This window comes from Adiantum capillus-veneris, chromosome 29 (assembly GCF_014529385.1).
Source record: "Adiantum capillus-veneris isolate H3 chromosome 29, ASM1452938v2, whole genome shotgun sequence".
NCBI lineage: Eukaryota > Viridiplantae > Streptophyta > Polypodiopsida > Polypodiales > Pteridaceae > Adiantum > Adiantum capillus-veneris.
The window spans coordinates 15,682,520-15,703,943 of NC_140959.1; positions in this window are offsets into that span (position 1 = coordinate 15,682,520).

Sequence of the window (21,424 nt, forward strand, 5' to 3'; positions counted from 1 at the left end):
ACATGTTGAGGACTACTAAAGATAGTTCTCTAGTACTATAGACCTCACAAACATGAATTCTAGAGTGGTATAGTTGCAAAAAGTAAAAAACAGGACCCGTTTTTTCACACAGTTTAGGTTGTGAAATGTTGCGCAAGGACAAGGTTAAAGATGAAATTGATATTCCAAAAAAATGTCAAGTTTTTTTCAGCTCACGAGACAACTTTCTAGACAGATAGCACCTCAAAATACATTTTGAAACTCTTGACATAATTCAAAGAAAATGGTCACTTAATAGGACATAAAAGTGTCCCATTACCAACCTAGTGTTAAAGCATGGAAATCTTCTATGTATGACTATGAACAACATCCATACTATTCTCTAATTGCTAAAAAAGCCTTAAAACTCTAATCAAAGTATAATCCTCTCTGATAACATTTTCACTTATAGCTCCAATGAGACTCATGGATTTTTTGATATGGTACAACTCTTTGGCTTCAGACTTGACTATTCTATTCTCAACAACTTGATGAGGAAATAGGCCCATACTCAATGGGCCTACTGCCGACTCATTGATGAGTATGTTGCCTAGATTAGGGTGGGCACACACACACACACACACACACACACACACACACACACACACACACACACACACACACACACACACACACACACACACACACACACACACACACACACACACACACACACACACACATTCACTTTCATTTGTGGCATACCGTTTTGAGAATGGATACTTGCTGATATTCAACACTACATGGATGGTAGGTATAAGTTTAAAATGTTTTAAATAGGACATGATTTAGGTTTGTTGACACTTGTAGTACATATTCAAAGATAACAAATATCTTGTCTTGTTTATATGAATGTAGGTGAGGAGTCTATCTTTACTTAGGATCTTTTTGGCTAAGCTACTATTCATCATTTCGAACCTCAGTCTCTTTCACTTCAGAATTAGCTTGACCATCTTATGTACAATACACTAGAATGGTACCTCATTCTCACTATGATGTACAAAAATGAATCTGTCATAATAATCAATATCTAATTCTCCTAAATGATTTTCTCATATTAAACTGATCATTTAATGTGGGGAAGTGTCAGGGGAGAAAAAGCTAGAATATTGGTTAAGCTAGCAGACCGGCCACAATAGGGATCCAAAGGAGGGAAAATAGGGATCCAAAGGGGGGGGCCATCTGCAAAAGATCCATGTGCAACAATGGGCTAAAAAGACCCTAAGGTTCAGCCCATTAAGACTTCCAAAATGCTAAGGTTCCAAAATTCAAAGGTTGTGTCCAAAGGGTTAAAGCTTAGGGGGAATTGGATGCTTTGTGTGCTCTCCAAAGTCAACACACATCCCTACACATGAGGGGGCGAGCCCTAAAGGTAGGGGATGAGAGAGAAAGCAACAAACACACACACAAGCCCCCTTTACACAAAGGGAATGAGGGACACATGTCAGCTCCCTAGGCCAGATGCCCACAAGGTATGCCCAATTTCTATTGGATGACCCTTGAAGTGGACCAATGAGAATTAGGCTAGAGTAAATTTAGCCAAATTAATTTTAAAACACTTAATAAAAAGAACCAATGAAAATTAAGTCTCCTGGATGATTATTGGACAGCTTGAGAAGGGGTCCAATAGGAATTGAGCAGCCCAATGGGCTACTTAATTCCTATTGGTCAGAATGGGGAAAGGTCCAATGGGCATTTAATTCATTTAAATCAATTAAGTTTAATTGATTAAGCTCTCACAAAAGGAGAAAGGGGGACACATGTCAGAAGGCTATCACTTATGCTGCTTAATAGCCATTGCCTGAGCTTGGCATTGTCCAATAGGGAGCTTGCAAGAGCAAATAGCAAGGGGGCTCGCCCAAGAGAGAGGGGGGGATGATTTTTGCAAGGCATTATCACACACACACACACTCACATAATCTCATGTGTGAAGAAAGAGAAGACTATCTCTTCCCAACTTTAATGGAGAGCTCATCACCTACTCCAAGCTTGTGAGATAGAAGCCTACATCGACATACTCTTGGCATGTGGATGCAAATCCAATCAAGAGCCAAGCTTCAATGCATGCTCATCTCCTCTACCATGCTAATTACTAAGCTAAGCTATGCTAATATGAGTGATTATGTGAGGAGATGTACATCTTTCTCGTAAGATACTCCTTCTTCCTCTCAATCTACTCTCATACCCCGCTAGCTCTCACCATCTTCGAAGGTGTGTGAGGTCTTGGGTCTGAGAACGGGGATAATTCAAGTTGTGTTTGCTAAGTGTTTTTCTTAGTGCATGAAGCTTTCATCTTCATTGCACTAGCTAGTCTTGAAGGAACACAAAGAATTGTATTGTACAATGTCTCTCTTAATGGGAGAAACCATAATACAAAGCCTTTTGGAGGGGGGACCGGCTCCATGCAAATCCGGTCCTCAAGTGTTGTCAATAGCTTAATTTCTCTCTCTTTTGAAGTATTGTTGATGCTATCTAAGTAGGTGTTATGTTTTTTTTGTTGCTCTCTCCACCCAAGCACTCTTGTAATTCTCATTAGGAATCTATTCTAATGAAATGCCCACTATGTTAATGCTAATTTCCGCTACACACAAGTTATTAGGCCATTAAATGTTACATTGGTATCAGAGCACAAGGTTTCTCTTTTCTTGCTGAAGAAGGGAGGTCCTGAAGCTAGCTATAAATGGTTGGTATTATTAATTGCTTGTGAGTAAGTAGAATAGGGATTTTTCAGCCTTGTAGTGGGCCTGCCTTCGTGCAGTTAATGGGGCATCACCGTCGAGAGCTATGGTCTTAATAGTGGAGTCCTACGCGGCTTGCCTACGGCTTAACCACTATTGAGCTATTAGAAGCTTGACAGGAGCCGGTGCTGTTTTGGTGTCGAAAGACCCTCTCTTCTATTCCTTGCAATTAATGGTATTCGAGCCACAGGTACAGTAGCTTGAGTGCTTTTTCTAAAGGGGTAAAGAGGAGTAGCAACTAGGGCTTGAAGTGCCAAAGTACACCTAAAAGTTGTTAGAATGGTTGACAATAGTAAAGAGAGTGAAATTAATGTTGATAACTTTGATTTTGCTCATGAGCAAGCTACTAATGATGCTTCAATGCTTGTTAACTATCTTGTTTCTAGGCTTCAACAAGCCATGGGAAATCCATCTCTCCAAAGTGAAGTGCAACGGCAGCTCCGTGCTCACGGGATTCTCACCATGACGAGAGAACACCTAGGAAGCCTCCTTGTGAGACTACCAAAAGAGGTCTCTCTCCGATTCGGGAAGAAGAAGAGAATCCATACGAAGGGCTCAAGAATTTACTTCTTGATGATGCATCTCCTTCCCAAAGGAGAACTCAAGAGCCTCCACCGAAGGAACGAGAAAGAAGCGAGTCTCCCGCCACCTCGGCGGAGATGGCTCCATGAAGACGGCGGGCTAAACGCTCTCCATCACCACGAAAGCGGAGAAGACCATCGGAATCTTCTCCACATCATAATTCAAAGAGGGATGATAAAAAGCAAGAGAAGAAAAAGGCGAGAAAGAGGACACCCTCTTCTCCATCTTCTTCATCCTCTTCCTCTTATGAAAGTGATGGTGAAGACAACGAAGATCAAGACAAGAAAAAGGCGAGAAAGAGGTCACCCTCTTCTCCACCTTCTTCAAATTCTTCACCTTTTGAAGAAAGTGATCGTGCAACCTTTGAACCATCAAAAAGAAGAGGCCATAGGAAATCCTATGCCGCATGGAAGAGGTCGTCCAAGTTGAAGAAATTCAAAGAGGGAGGGAAGAGCATCTCTTTCCTTACCTATGATGGCACCTTTGGTGCTACGGACAAAGTCTTGGCCTTTATCCAGCAATTCGATGCAGCGTTTGGAGATGAGGGCTTCACGGAGTCCTCTAAGCTACGCCATGTAGCTATGCACTTTCAAAAGTCCTCCAGACAATGGTGGTCTAGCCTACGAGCCAATGGTGAAGCTCCACGAACATGGAAAGCTTTAAGAGCTTCCATTATGAAGCAGTTTTTGGCCACCGATGCCAAAGACAAAGTACTCACCGAATGGCGAAGCTTAAAGCTCTCTCCCAATGAATCCATCCACAAATATGTAGACAAGTTTTGGGACCTACGACTCAAAGCCACTGTCTTCAAAAAGTTGGATTTTGGAGAGCAAAAGCAACAATTTTGTGCGGGCTTAACCGAAGAAATGGTGGAGTATGTCAACTCCCAAAGTCCACGTACCATATCGGCGGTAATACACCATACTATGGTGGCCTCTCGAATCAATTTCCAAACGGGAGCTAAAAGAAATAATAAGCCCCGGGAAAACAAGGGTTCCAATGAGCCTAAGGGGAAGAACAATGTCCAAAAGTCTCCTAAGGGCAACTCCAACAAAGCTAAAGAGAAGGGAGTTTACAAAGGTAAGAACAAACTCTCTCTTGAAGAGCTTGAGCGTTATCGCAAGGATAACCGGTGTTTCAAGTGCGGCGAACAAGGGCATGCGTACCGCGCTTGTCCCCAAAAGAACAACCGCCAAGATCCTCCTAGAGCTTCCTTGGTTGAAATCCAAGAGGAGGAGACTCACCAAACTCATCACAAAGGATCTCCTCTATGACATGCTTGGGGAAAGGTAAGAGAACATGATGCTTTTATTCTCTTTGACCCTGGTTCTACTCACAATTTTATATCTATAGAGTTAGCCACCAAGCTAGGCATACAATCCTATGAGATGGGAGATGTCCTACCCGCAGACAGTGCCTTCAAGGGGCAAGAAGCTTCAGTCACTCCCTTAATCGGGAAATTGAGGCTTCATGTCCAAGGCTATGTGGACAAAGAGGACTTCTTTATCTCTCCTCTCAAGCATGAGGATGTAATCCTAGGGGCACCATGGTTTGACTGCCTGGCTGCCAATGTTAAATTTCCTGAAAGGAGAATCTCCTTTAAGTTCAGGGAAAAAGACATGTATATAGATGCTAAGGAAATGGGTAACACTATTCCCATTGTACATACACCAGCTTTCAACAAGTCAATAAAGAGCTCTATTTCCGTACATGATTTTTGTTAAAGATTCTCAAAATGAATCTAATACTTTAACAAAAGAAAATAAAAGCAACCAAAAGGAATTAGAGTTATCCAATTTTCTCAAGGGGTTTCAAGATGTTTTTATTGACGACATCCCTTGTGAGCTACCTCCTAAACGAGGTAATGATGACCATGCAATTGAACTTCTTCCAGGAAGTTCACCGCCTAACAAACCTCCTTATAGAGTTTCTCAAGATCAACAAGAGGAGATTATGAGGCAAGTGCATGAATTAGTTGAGAAGGGCATGGTTAGGCCTAGCTCATCTCCATTTTGTTCACCGTGCTATTAGTGCAAAAGAAAGACGGCACATATCGCATGTGTGTCGACTATAGAGCACTAAATAGGATCACTATCAAAAATAGGTTTCCCGTTCCATGGGTAGAAGACGTATTTGATAAGCTACAAGGATCGACCTACTTCAGTAGGATTGACCTAAAAAGTGGCTATCATCAAATAAGGATAGTTGATCAAGACATTGTAAAGACTGCATTTCGCACCACATTTGGTCTTTATGAATACATTGTCATGCCTTTTGGCTTGACCAATGCACCGCCACATTCAACCGCTTGATGGAGAAGCTGTTCAGGCCTCATCGAACCTTCACTGGAGTGTTCTTTGATGATATTATCATCTACTCTAATTCATTAGACAAACACAAGCAACACCTCCAGGTAATATTTCAAGTTTTGAGAGAGAATAAACTTTATGTTAATCGAAAGAAAAGTGAATTTTTCTTGTAAGAGATTTAGTATTTAGGTTACATTATCTCTCAAGATGGAATCCAAATGGATCCATCAAAGTTAGAGGTAATAAAAGGATGGCCTAAACCAAGGAATCTTCATGAACTAAGAAGCTTTATAGGTATGTGTGCATACTATAGACGCTTCATAGAAAAGTTCTCACAAATTGCCGGACCATTACATGACCTAACAAAGAAAAGCGTTAGGTATACGTGGTTTGCTAAGGAGAACAATGCTTTCGAAAAGATTATCTCTCAACCTGTGCTTACACTACCGGATCTCTCAAAACCATTTGAGGTCCAATGTGATGCTTGTGGTGATTGCCTTGGAGCTGTTTTACTCCAAGAAGGGCACGCCATAGGCTATGAGAGTCGAAGGCTCGACCCTGTTGAGCAAGCTCTAGGAATATATGAAAAGAAACTCCTTGCAGTTATACATGCCTTAGACTCATGGAAGCACTATTTATTGGGGACTCCTTTCATTCTGCAAACGGATCACCAAAGTCTTAAGTACTTCATGACGTAGACCAAGCTCTCCGACAAACAAATGAGGTGGGAAAACTTCCTTTCGCAATTTCATTTTCATATTGCTCACATTGCTCGCAAGCATAATCAAGTAGCTGATGCACTCTCAAGACGGCCGAGAGTGAATGCGGTTTCCATAGCAACTCACAATGATCTATCTTCAATGATAGATGAGTACGCTATTGATTCCGATTTTAGAGATGTGATTTCAGCCCTTGCATTAGGGAAGAAAGAAGAACCATTGACTTTACAAGATGGTTATCTTCTCTATGGCAATAGACTATGTGTTACTAACTCACTACGTGAGAAAGTAATGTATGAATCTCATGCTCCACCTTATGCGGGGCATAGAGGGATTCGGTCTACCTTAAAGGGAATTGAAACATATTTCTATTGGCCTACCATGAAAGTGAACATACAAGAGTATGTTTCTAAATGTGTGGTATGCCAAAAGACAAAATTTGTTAGAGGGAAGCAACTTGGATTGCTTGAACCCTTGCCAATCCCTAATTCACCATGGGAGAGCATATCCATGGATTTTATCTTTGGATTGCCTAAGTCTATCCATGGGAATACGAGAATATGGACGATAGTAGACAGGTTCAGTAAACAAGCTCATTTTATACCTGTCAAAAAGACTATCAAAGCCCATCAAATGGCAACCCTCTTCATTTCACAAATTTTCAAGTACCATGGCTTGCCAATGTCCATAGTGTCGGATAGAGATCCTAGAATGACCAGTAAATTCTGGAAGGGTCTCTTTGAGAATTTAGGGACAAGGCTAAACTTCTCTTCGGCCTATCATCCACCAATGGATGGCCAAAGTGAAATAGCTAACCTAACAATTCTCGATCTACTAAAAGCCTATGTAACGGAAGTAGATCAAAGATCCCAATGGAAGAAGTACTTACCCTTAGTGGAGTATGCTTACAATAACACTGTACATACTTCCACGGGAAAAGCACCTTTCGAGGTAATTGAGGGAAGATCGAAAAGTCCCTTGCTACTTAAGGTACATGGAAAGATCTTCGCTGCAGATGAGTATAGACGAGACCTACAAGAATCTTTTTAAAAGATTAAGGATGCTATCTCTATCTCACAGCAAAGGCAAAAGGCTGCTGCTGACAAGCACAAAAGAGCCCAAGACATTAAAGAAAATGATTGGGTATTATTAAAGTTTCCCAAGGCTCGATTAAGGCACACGACGGGCAAGAATCCTACGGGCCACCAAAAGTACTATGCTAAACTAGCAAAAAGGTACTATGGTCCCTTCCAGATTCTTAGGCCAATCAATGAGATGGCCTATCAACTCAAGTTTCCCAATCATTGGCTCATACACAATGCTTTCCATGTGAGCCTATTAAAGCCTTACAAAGGAGATCCACCTCAAGAACCAACTATTCAAGACCCACCTGAGATTGAGGACCAAGAGGAGGTGCTGCAGCCCGAGTCCATTCTCCGACATGAAGACAAGGTATTAAGAGGCGGTAAGACTATCCAACGATATCTTATTAAGTTTAAGAATTATCCTTTTGAAGATGCTAGATGGATGCAAGGCATACAATTAAAGGATAACCTAAACCTTGTCAATGCTTACAATGCTTCCCAAGAGTAAGCAAATGTACAAAATGTTAAAAACGAACATTTTTTTTTGTCTTATAAGACTCTCTTTTTCTTTATTGTGCACAAAAATGAAGTAGTATGCATGCTTAGATCAAGTTTGCGGAGTCGACGTCTCCCAAACACCAAGTAGAGCTTGTCACTCTACTATGGAAGATTGATAGGACTAATGTGCAGACATGCTTGCGGCAACCTCAGGCTCTCAAGTGCCAAATGGACTAGTCATACATTGTGGAATGATGTCGTAGGGTAACATAGGGATCCTCTACCCGCTAAGAAAAGGACTCATGAATATGCTTTATCTTCTCTACACCATAGTCGAGGACGACTATGATTTCAAGAGAGAGGTAATGTCATAATAATCAATATCGAATTCTCCTAAATGATTTTCTCATATTAAACTGATCATTTATTGTGGGGAAGTGCCAGGGGAGAAAAAGCTAGAATATTGGTTAATGTCATAATAATCAATATCTAATTCTCCTAAATGATTTTCTCATATTAAACTGATCATTTAATGTGGGGAAGTGCTAGGGGAGAAAAAGCTAGAATATTGGTTAAGCTAGCAGACCGGCCACAATAGGGATCCAAAGGAGGGAAAATAGGGATCCAAAGGGGGGGCCATCTGCAAAAGATCCATGTGCAACAATGGGCTAAAAAGACCCTAAGGTTCAGCCCATTAAGACTTCCAAAATGCTAAGGTTCCAAAATTCAAAGGTTGTGTCCAAAGGGTTAAAGCTTAGGGGGAATTGGATGCTTTGTGTGCTCTCCAAAGTCAACACACATCCCTACACATGAGGGGGCGAGCCCTAAAGGTAGGGGATGAGAGAGAAAGCAACAAACACACACACAAGCCCCCTTTACACAAAGGGAATGAGGGACACATGTCAGCTCCCTAGGCCAGATGCCCACAAGGTATGCCCAATTTCTATTGGATGACCCTTGAAGTGGACCAATGAGAATTAGGCTAGAGTAAATTTAGCCAAATTAATTTTAAAACACTTAATAAAAAGAACCAATGAAAATTAAGTCTCCTGGATGATTATTGGACAGCTTGAGAAGGGGTCCAATAGGAATTGAGCAGCCCAATGGGCTACTTAATTCCTATTGGTCAGAATGGGGAAAGGTCCAATGGGCATTTAATTCATTTAAATCAATTAAGTTTAATTGATTAAGCTCTCACAAAAGGGAAAGGGGGACACATGTCAGAAGGCTATCACTTATGCTGCTTAATAGCCATTGCCTGAGCTTGGCATTGTCCAATAGGGAGCTTGCAAGAGCAAATAGCAAGGGGGCTCGCCCAAGAGAGAGGGGGGGATGATTTTTGCAAGGCATTATCACACACACACACACTCACATAATCTCATGTGTGAAGAAAGAGAAGACTATCTCTTCCCAACTTTAATGGAGAGCTCATCACCTACTCCAAGCTTGTGAGATAGAAGCCTACATCGACATACTCTTGGCATGTGGATGCAAATCCAATCAAGAGCCAAGCTTCAATGCATGCTCATCTCCTCTACCATGCTAATTACTAAGCTAAGCTATGCTAATATGAGTGATTATGTGAGGAGATGTATATCTTTCTCGTAAGATACTCCTTCTTCCTCTCAATCTACTCTCATACCCCGCTAGCTCTCACCATCTTCGAAGGTGTGTGAGGTCTTGGGTCTGAGAACGGGGATAATTCAAGTTGTGTTTGCTAAGTGTTTTGCTTAGTGCATGAAGCTTTCATCTTCATTGCACTAGCTAGTCTTGAAGGAACACAAAGAATTGTATTGTACAATGTCTCTCTTAATGGGAGAAACCATAATACAAAGCCTTTTGGAGGGGGGACCGGCTCCATGCAAATCCGGTCCTCAAGTGTTGTCAATAGCTTAATTTCTCTCTCTTTTGAAGTATTGTTGATGCTATCTAACTAGGTGTTATGTTTTTTTTGTTGCTCTCTCCACCCAAGCACTCTTGTAATTCTCATTAGGAATCTATTCTTATGAAATGCCCACTATGTTAATGCTAATTTCCGCTACACACAAGTTATTAGGCCATTAAATGTTACATTGGTATCAGAGCACAAGGTTTCTCTTTTCTTGCTGAAGAAGGGAGGTCCTGAAGCTAGCTATAAATGGTTGGTATTATTAATTGCTTGTGAGTAAGTAGAATAGGGATTTTTCAGCCTTGTAGTGGGCCTGCCTTCGTGCAGTTAATGGGGCATCACCGTCGAGAGCTATGGTCTTAATAGTGGAGTCCTACGCGGCTTGCCTACGGCTTAACCACTATTGAGCTATTAGAAGCTTGACAGGAGCCGGTGCTGTTTTGGTGTCGAAAGACCCCCTCTTCTATTCCTTGCAATTAATGGTATTCGAGCCACAGGTACAGTAGCTTGAGTGCTTTTTCTAAAGGGGTAAAGAGGAGTAGCAACTAGGGCTTGAAGTGCCAAAGTACACCTAAAAGTTGTTAGAATGGTTGACAATAGTAAAGAGAGTGAAATTAATGTTGATAACTTTGATTTTGCTCATGAGCAAGCTACTAATGATGCTTCAATGCTTGTTAACTATCTTGTTTCTAGGCTTCAACAAGCCATGGGAAATCCATCTCTCCAAAGTGAAGTGCAACGGCAGCTCCGTGCTCACGGGATTCTCACCATGACGAGAGAACACCTAGGAAGCCTCCTTGTGAGACTACCAAAAGAGGTCTCTCTCCGATTCGGGAAGAAGAAGAGAATCCATACGAAGGGCTCAAGAATTTACTTCTTGATGATGCATCTCCTTCCCAAAGGAGAACTCAAGAGCCTCCACCGAAGGAACGAGAAAGAAGCGAGTCTCCCGCCACCTCGGCGGAGATGGCTCCATGAAGACGGCGGGCTAAACGCTCTCCATCACCACGAAAGCGGAGAAGACCATCGGAATCTTCTCCACATCATAATTCAAAGAGGGATGATAAAAAGCAAGAGAAGAAAAAGGCGAGAAAGAGGACACCCTCTTCTCCATCTTCTTCATCCTCTTCCTCTTATGAAAGTGATGGTGAAGACAACGAAGATCAAGACAAGAAAAAGGCGAGAAAGAGGTCACCCTCTTCTCCACCTTCTTCAAATTCTTCACCTTTTGAAGAAAGTGATCGTGCAACCTTTGAACCATCAAAAAGAAGAGGCCATAGGAAATCCTATGCTGCATGGAAGAGGTCGTCCAAGTTGAAGAAATTCAAAGAGGGAGGGAAGAGCATCTCTTTCCTTACCTATGATGGCACCTTTGGTGCTACGGACAAAGTCTTGGCCTTTATCCAGCAATTCGATGCGGCGTTTGGAGATGAGGGCTTCACGGAGTCCTCTAAGCTACGCCATGTAGCTATGCACTTTCAAAAGTCCTCCAGACAATGGTGGTCTAGCCTACGAGCCAACGGTGAAGCTCCACGAACATGGAAAGCTTTAAGAGCTTCCATTATGAAGCAGTTTTTGGCCACCGATGCCAAAGACAAAGTACTCACCGAATGGCGAAGCTTAAAGCTCTCTCCCAATGAATCCATCCACAAATATGTAGACAAGTTTTGGGACCTACGACTCAAAGCCACTGTCTTCAAAAAGTTGGATTTTGGAGAGCAAAAGCAACAATTTTGTGCGGGCTTAACCGAAGAAATGGTGGAGTATGTCAACTCCCAAAGTCCACGTACCATATCGGCGGTAATACACCATACTATGGTGGCCTCTCGAATCAATTTCCAAACGGGAGCTAAAAGAAATAATAAGCCCCGGGAAAACAAGGGTTCCAATGAGCCTAAGGGGAAGAACAATGTCCAAAAGTCTCCTAAGGGCAACTCCAACAAAGCTAAAGAGAAGGGAGTTTACAAAGGTAAGAACAAACTCTCTCTTGAAGAGCTTGAGCGTTATCGCAAGGATAACCGGTGTTTCAAGTGCGGCGAACAAGGGTATGCGTACCGCGCTTGTCCCCAAAAGAACAACCGCCAAGATCCTCCTAGAGCTTCCTTGGTTGAAATCCAAGAGGAGGAGACTCACCAAACTCATCACAAAGGATCTCCTCTATGACATGCTTGGGGAAAGGTAAGAGAACATGATGCTTTTATTCTCTTTGACCTTGGTTCTACTCACAATTTTATATCTATAGAGTTAGCCACCAAGCTAGGCATACAATCCTATGAGATGGGAGATGTCCTACCCGCAGACAGTGCCTTCAAGGGGCAAGAAGCTTCAGCCACTCCCTTAATCGGGAAATTGAGGCTTCATGTCCAAGGCTATGTGGACAAAGAGGACTTCTTTATCTCTCCTCTCAAGCATGAGGATGTGATCCTAGGGGCACCATGGTTTGACTGCCTGGCTGCCAATGTTAAATTTCCTGAAAGGAGAATCTCCTTTAAGTTCAGGAAAAAAGACATGTATATAGATGCTAAGGAAATGGGTAACACTATTCCCATTGTACATACACCAGCTTTCAACAAGTCAATAAAGAGCTCTATTTCCGTACATGATTTTTGTTAAAGATTCTCAAAATGAATCTAATACTTTAACAAAAGAAAATAAAAGCAACCAAAAGGAATTAGAGTTATCCAATTTTCTCAAGGGGTTTCAAGATGTTTTTATTGACGACATCCCTTGTGAGCTACCTCCTAAACGAGGTAATGATGACCATGCAATTGAACTTCTTCCAGGAAGTTCACCGCCTAACAAACCTCCTTATAGAGTTTCTCAAGATCAACAAGAGGAGATTATGAGGCAAGTGCATGAATTAGTTGAGAAGGGCATGGTTAGGCCTAGCTCATCTCCATTTTGTTCACCGGTGCTATTAGTGCAAAAGAAAGACGGCACATATCGCATGTGTGTCGACTATAGAGCACTAAATAGGATCACTATCAAAAATAGGTTTCCCGTTCCATGGGTAGAAGACGTATTTGATAAGCTACAAGGATCGACCTACTTCAGTAGGATTGACCTAAAAAGTGGCTATCATCAAATAAGGATAGTTGATCAAGACATTGTAAAGACTGCCTTTCGCACCACATTTGGTCTTTATGAGTACATTGTCATGCCTTTTGGCTTGACCAATGCACCGGCCACATTCAACCGCTTGATGGAGAAGCTGTTCAGGCCTCATCGAACCTTCACTGGAGTGTTCTTTGATGATATTATCATCTACTCTAATTCATTAGACAAACACAAGCAACACCTCCAGGTAATATTTCAAGTTTTGAGAGAGAATAAACTTTATGTTAATCGAAAGAAAAGTGAATTTTTCTTGTAAGAGATTTAGTATTTAGGTTACATTATCTCTCAAGATGGCATCCAAATGGATCCATCAAAGTTAGAGGTAATAAAAGGATGGCCTAAACCAAGGAATCTTCATGAACTAAGAAGCTTTATAGGTATGTGTGCATACTATAGACGCTTCATAGAAAAGTTCTCACAAATTGCGGGACCATTACATGACCTAACAAAGAAAAGCGTTAGGTATACGTGGTTTGCTAAGGAGAACAATGCTTTCGAAAAGATTATCTCTCAACCTGTGCTTACACTACCGGATCTCTCAAAACCATTTGAGGTCCAATGTGATGCTTGTGGTGATTGCCTTGGAGCTGTTTTACTCCAAGAAGGGCACGCCATAGGCTATGAGAGTCGAAGGCTCGACCCTGTTGAGCAAGCTCTAGGAATATATGAAAAGAAACTCCTTGCAGTTATACATGCCTTAGACTCATGGAAGCACTATTTATTGGGGACTCCTTTCATTCTGCAAACGGATCACCAAAGTCTTAAGTACTTCATGACGTAGACCAAGCTCTCCGACAAACAAATGAGGTGGGAAAACTTCCTTTCGCAATTTCATTTTCATATTGCTCACATTGCTCGCAAGCATAATCAAGTAGCTGATGCACTCTCAAGACGGCCGAGAGTGAATGCGGTTTCCATAGCAACTCACAATGATCTATCTTCAATGATAGATGAGTACGCTATTGATTCCGATTTTAGAGATGTGATTTCAGCCCTTGCATTAGGGAAGAAAGAAGAACCATTGACTTTACAAGATGGTTATCTTCTCTATGGCAATAGACTATGTGTTACTAACTCACTACGTGAGAAAGTAATGTATGAATCTCATGCTCCACCTTATGCGGGGCATAGAGGGATTCGGTCTACCTTAAAGGGAATTGAAACATATTTCTATTGGCCTACCATGAAAGTGAACATACAAGAGTATGTTTCTAAATGTGTGGTATGCCAAAAGACAAAATTTGTTAGAGGGAAGCAACTTGGATTGCTTGAACCCTTGCCAATCCCTAATTCACCATGGGAGAGCATATCCATGGATTTTATCTTTGAATTGCCTAAGTCTATCCATGGGAATACGAGAATATGGACGATAGTAGACAGGTTCAGTAAACAAGCTCATTTTATACCTGTCAAAAAGACTATCAAAGCCCATCAAATGGCAACCCTCTTCATTTCACAAATTTTCAAGTACCATGGCTTGCCAATGTCCATAGTGTCGGATAGAGATCCTAGAATGACCAGTAAATTCTGGAAGGGTCTCTTTGAGAATTTAGGGACAAGGCTAAACTTCTCTTCGGCCTATCATCCACCAACGGATGGCCAAAGTGAAATAGCTAACCTAACAATTCTCGATCTACTAAAAGCCTATGTAACGGAAGTAGATCAAAGATCCCAATGGAAGAAGTACTTACCCTTAGTGGAGTATGCTTACAATAACACTGTACATACTTCCACGGGAAAAGCACCTTTCGAGGTAATTGAGGGAAGATCGAAAAGTCCCTTGCTACTTAAGGTACATGGAAAGATCTTCGCTGCAGATGAGTATAGACGAGACCTACAAGAATCTTTTGAAAAGATTAAGGATGCTATCTCTATCTCACAGCAAAGGCAAAAGACTGCTGCTGACAAGCACAAAAGAGCCCAAGACATTAAAGAAAATGATTGGGTATTATTAAAGTTTCCCAAGGCTCGATTAAGGCACACGACGGGCAAGAATCCTACGGGCCACCAAAAGTACTATGCTAAACTAGCAAAAAGGTACTATGGTCCCTTCCAGATTCTTAGGCCAATCAATGAGATGGCCTATCAACTCAAGTTTCCCAATCATTGGCTCATACACAATGCTTTCCATGTGAGCCTATTAAAGCCTTACAAAGGAGATCCACCTCAAGAACCAACTATTCAAGACCCACCTGAGATTGAGGACCAAGAGGAGGTGCTGCAGCCCGAGTCCATTCTCCGACATGAAGACAAGGTATTAAGAGGCGGTAAGACTATCCAACGATATCTTATTAAGTTTAAGAATTATCCTTTTGAAGATGCTAGATGGATGCAAGGCATACAATTAAAGGATAACCTAAACCTTGTCAATGCTTACAATGCTTCCCAAGAGTAAGCAAATGTACAAAATGTTAAAAACGAACATTTTTTTTTGTCTTATAAGACTCTCTTTTTCTTTATTGTGCACAAAAATGAAGTAGTATGCATGCTTAGATCAAGTTTGCGGAGTCGACGTCTCCCAAACACCAAGTAGAGCTTGTCACTCTACTATGGAAGATTGATAGGACTAATGTGCATACATGCTTGCGGCAACCTCAGGCTCTCAAGTGCCAAATGGACTAGTCATACATTGTGGAATGATGTCGTAGGGTAACATAGGGATCCTCTACCCGCTAAGAAAAGGACTCATGAATATGCTTTATCTTCTCTACACCATAGTCGAGGACGACTATGATTTCAAGAGAGAGGTAATGTCATAATAATCAATATCGAATTCTCCTAAATGATTTTCTCATATTAAACTGATCATTTATTGTGGGGAAGTGCCAGGGGAGAAAAAGCTAGAATATTGGTTAATGTCATAATAATCAATATCTAATTCTCCTAAATGATTTTCTCATATTAAACTGATCATTTAATGTGGGGAAGTGCTAGGGGAGAAAAAGCTAGAATATTGGTTAAGCTAGCAGACCGGCCACAATAGGGATCCAAAGGAGGGAAAATAGGGATCCAAAGGGGGGGGCCATCTGCAAAAGATCCATGTGCAACAATGGGCTAAAAAGACCCTAAGGTTCAGCCCATTAAGACTTCCAAAATGCTAAGGTTCCAAAATTCAAAGGTTGTGTCCAAAGGGTTAAAGCTTAGGGGGAATTGGATGCTTTGTGTGCTCTCCAAAGTCAACACACATCCCTACACATGAGGGGGCGAGCCCTAAAGGTAGGGGATGAGAGAGAAAGCAACAAACACACACACAAGCCCCCTTTACACAAAGGGAATGAGGGACACATGTCAGCTCCCTAGGCCAGATGCCCACAAGGTATGCCCAATTTCTATTGGATGACCCTTGAAGTGGACCAATGAGAATTAGGCTAGAGTAAATTTAGCCTAATTAATTTAAAACACTTAATAAAAAGAACCAATGAAAATTAAGTCTCCTGGATGATTATTGGACAGCCTGAGAAGGGGTCCAATAGGAATTGAGCAGCCCAATGGCTACTTAATTCCTATTGGTCAGAATGGGGAAAGGTCCAATGGGGATTTAATTCATTTAAATCAATTAAGTTTAATTGATTAAGCTCTCACAAAAGGAGAAAGGGGGACACATGTCAGAAGGCTATCACTTATGCTGCTTAATAGCCATTGCCTGAGCTTGGCATTGTCCAATAGGGAGCTTGCAAGAGCAAATAGCAAGGGGCTCGCCCAAGAGAGAGGGGGGGATGATTTTTGCAAGGCATTATCACACACACACACACTCACATAATCTCATGTGTGAAGAAAGAGAAGACTATCTCTTCCCAACTTTAATGGAGAGCTCATCACCTACTCCAAGCTTGTGAGATAGAAGCCTACATCGACATACTCTTGGCATGTGGATGCAAATCCAATCAAGAGCCAAGCTTCAATGCATGCTCATCTCCTCTACCATGCTAATTACTAAGCTAAGCTATGCTAATATGAGTGATTATGTGAGGAGATGTACATCTTTCTCGTAAGATACTCCTTCTTCCTCTCAATCTACTCTCATACCCCGCTAGCTCTCACCATCTTCGAAGGTGTGTGAGGTCTTGGGTCTGAGAACGGGGATAATTCAAGTTGTGTTTGCTAAGTGTTTTGCTTAGTGCATGAAGCTTTCATCTTCATTGCACTAGCTAGTCTTGAAGGAACACAAAGAATTGTATTGTACAATGTCTCTCTTAATGGGAGAAACCATAATACAAAGCCTTTTGGAGGGGGGACCGGCTCCATGCAAATCCGGTCCTCAAGTGTTGTCAATAGCTTAATTTCTCTCTCTTTTGAAGTATTGTTGATGCTATCTAAGTAGGTGTTATGTTTTTTTTGTTGCTCTCTCCACCCAAGCACTCTTGTAATTCTCATTAGGAATCTATTCTAATGAAATGCCCACTATGTTAATGCTAATTTCCGCTACACACAAGTTATTAGGCCATTAAATGTTACATTGGTATCAGAGCACAAGGTTTCTATTTTCTTGCTGAAGAAGGGAGGTCCTGAAGCTAGCTATAAATGGTTGGTATTATTAATTGCTTGTGAGTAAGTAGAATAGGGATTTTTCAGCCTTGTAGTGGGCCTGCCTTCGTGCAGTTAATGGGGCATCACCGTCGAGAGCTATGGTCTTAATAGTGGAGTCCTACGCGGCTTGCCTACGGCTTAACCACTATTGAGCTATTAGAAGCTTGACAGGAGCCGGTGCTGTTTTGGTGTCGAAAGACCCTCTCTTCTATTCCTTGCAATTAATGGTATTCGAGCCACAGGTACAGTAGCTTGAGTGCTTTTTCTAAAGGGGTAAAGAGGAGTAGCAACTAGGGCTTGAAGTGCCAAAGTACACCTAAAAGTTGTTAGAATGGTTGACAATAGTAAAGAGAGTGAAATTAATGTTGATAACTTTGATTTTGCTCATGAGCAAGCTACTAATGATGCTTCAATGCTTGTTAACTATCTTGTTTCTAGGCTTCAACAAGCCATGGGAAATCCATCTCTCCAAAGTGAAGTGCAACGGCAGCTCCGTGCTCACGGGATTCTCACCATGACGAGAGAACACCTAGGAAGCCTCCTTGTGAGACTACCAAAAGAGGTCTCTCTCCGATTCGGGAAGAAGAAGAGAATCCATACGAAGGGCTCAAGAATTTACTTCTTGATGATGCATCTCCTTCCCAAAGGAGAACTCAAGAGCCTCCACCGAAGGAACGAGAAAGAAGCGAGTCTCCCGCCACCTCGGCGGAGATGGCTCCATGAAGACGGCGGGCTAAACGCTCTCCATCACCACCAAAGCGGAGAAGACCATCGGAATCTTCTCCACATCATAATTCAAAGAGGGATGATAAAAAGAAAGAGAAGAAAAAGGCGAGAAAGAGGACACCCTCTTCTCCATCTTCTTCATCCTCTTCCTCTTATGAAAGTGATGGTGAAGACAACGAAGATCAAGAAAGGAAAAAGGCGAGAAAGAGGTCACCCTCTTCTCCACCTTCTTCAAATTCTTCACCTTTTGAAGAAAGTGATCGTGCAACCTTTGAACCATCAAAAAGAAGAGGCCATAGGAAATCCTATGCCGCATGGAAGAGGTCGTCCAAGTTGAAGAAATTCAAAGAGGGAGGGAAGAGAATCTCTTTCCTTACCTATGATGGCACCTTTGGTGCTACGGACAAAGTCTTGGCCTTTATCCAGCAATTCGATGCGGCGTTTGGAGATGAGGGCTTCACGGAGTCCTCTAAGCTACGCCATGTAGCTATGCACTTTCAAAAGTCCTCCAGACAATGGTGGTCTAGCCTACGAGCCAACGGTGAAGCTCCACGAACATGGAAAGCTTTAAGAGCTTCCATTATGAAGCAGTTTTTGGCCACCGATGCCAAAGACAAAGTACTCACCGAATGGCGAAGCTTAAAGCTCTCTCCCAATGAATCCATCCACAAATATGTAGACAAGTTTTGGGACCTACGACTCAAAGCCACTGTCTTCAAAAAGTTGGATTTTGGAGAGCAAAAGCAACAATTTTGTGCGGGCTTAACCGAAGAAATGGTGGAGTATGTCAACTCCCAAAGTCCACGTACCATATCGGCGGTAATACACCATACTATGGTGGCCTCTCGAATCAATTTCCAAACGGGAGCTAAAAGAAATAATAAGCCCCGGAAAACAAGGGTTCCAATGAGCCTAAGGGGAAGAACAATGTCCAAAAGTCTCCTAAGGGCAACTCCAACAAAGCTAAAGAGAAGGGAGTTTACAAAGGTAAGAACAAACTCTCTCCTGAAGAGCTTGAGCGTTATCGCAAGGATAACCGGTGTTTCAAGTGCGGCGAACAAGGGCATGCGTACCGCGCTTGTCCCCAAAAGAACAACCGCCAAGATCCTCCTAGAGCTTCCTTGGTTGAAATCCAAGAGGAGGAGACTCACCAAACTCATCACAAAGGATCTCCTCTATGACATGCTTGGGGAAAGGTAAGAGAACATGATGCTTTTATTCTCTTTGACCCTGGTTCTACTCACAATTTTATATCTATAGAGTTAGCCACCAAGCTAGGCATACAATCCTATGAGATGGGAGATGTCCTACCCGCAGACAGTGCCTTCAAGGGGCAAGAAGCTTCAGCCACTCCCTTAATCGGGAAATTGAGGCTTCATGTCCAAGGCTATGTGGACAAAGAGGACTTCTTTATCTCTCCTCTCAAGCATGAGGATGTGATCCTAGGGGCACCATGGTTTGACTGCCTGGCTGCCAATGTTAAATTTCCTGAAAGGAGAATCTCCTTTAAGTTCAGGGAAAAAGACATGTATATAGATGCTAAGGAAATGGGTAACACTATTCCCATTGTACATACACCAGCTTTCAACAAGTCAATAAAGAGCTCTATTTCCGTACATGATTTTTGTTAAAGATTCTCAAAATGAATCTAATACTTTAACAAAAGAAAATAAAAGCAACCAAAAGGAATTAGAGTTATCCAATTTTCTCAAGGGGTTTCAAGATGTTTTTATTGACGACATCCCTTGTGAGCTACCTCCTAAACGAGGTAATGATGACCATGCAATTGAACTTCTTCCAGGAAGTTCACCGCCTAACAAACCTCCTTATAGAGTTTCTCAAAGATCAACAAGAGGAGATTATGAGGCAAGTGCATGAATTAGTTGAGAAGGGCATGGTTAGGCCTAGCTCATCTCCATTTTGTTCACCGGTGCTATTAGTGCAAAAGAAAGACGGCACATATCGCATGTGTGTCGACTATAGAGCACTAAATAGGATCACTATCAAAAATAGGTTTCCCGTTCCATGGGTAGAAGACGTATTTGATAAGCTACAAGGATCGACCTACTTCAGTAGGATTGACCTAAAAAGTGGCTATCATCAAATAAGGATAGTTGATCAAGACATTGTAAAGACTGCCTTTCGCACCACATTTGGTCTTTATGAGTACATTGTCATGCCTTTTGGCTTGACCAATGCACCGGCCACATTCAACCGCTTGATGGAGAAGCTGTTCAGGCCTCATCGAACCTTCACTGGAGTGTTCTTTGATGATATTATCATCTACTCTAATTCATTAGACAAACACAAGCAACACCTCCAGGTAATATTTCAAGTTTTGAGAGAGAATAAACTTTATGTTAATCGAAAGAAAAGTGAATTTTTCTTGTAAGAGATTTAGTATTTAGGTTACATTATCTCTCAAGATGGCATCCAAATGGATCCATCAAAGTTAGAGGTAATAAAAGGATGGCTTAAACCAAGGAATCTTCATGAACTAAGAAGCTTTATAGGTATGTGTGCATACTATAGACGCTTCATAGAAAAGTTCTCACAAATTGCGGGACCATTACATGACCTAACAAAGAAAAGCGTTAGGTATACGTGGTTTGCTAAGGAGAACAATGCTTTCGAAAAGATTATCTCTCAACCTGTGCTTACACTACCGGATCTCTCAAAACCATTTGAGGTCCAATGTGATGCTTGTGGTGATTGCCTTGGAGCTGTTTTACTCCAAGAAGGGCACGCCATAGGCTATGAGAGTCGAAGGCTCGACCCTGTTGAGCAAGCTCTAGGAATATATGAAAAGAAACTCCTTGCAGTTATACATGCCTTAGACTCATGGAAGCACTATTTATTGGGGACTCCTTTCATTCTGCAAACGGATCACCAAAGTCTTAAGTACTTCATGACGTAGACCAAGCTCTCCGACAAACAAATGAGGTGGGAAAACTTCCTTTCGCAATTTCATTTTCATATTGCTCACATTGCTCGCAAGCATAATCAAGTAGCTGATGCACTCTCAAGACGGCCGAGAGTGAATGCGGTTTCCATAGCAACTCACAATGATCTATCTTCAATGATAGATGAGTACGCTATTGATTCCGATTTTAGAGATGTGATTTCAGCCCTTGCATTAGGGAAGAAAGAAGAACCATTGACTTTACAAGATGGTTATCTTCTCTATGGCAATAGACTATGTGTTACTAACTCACTA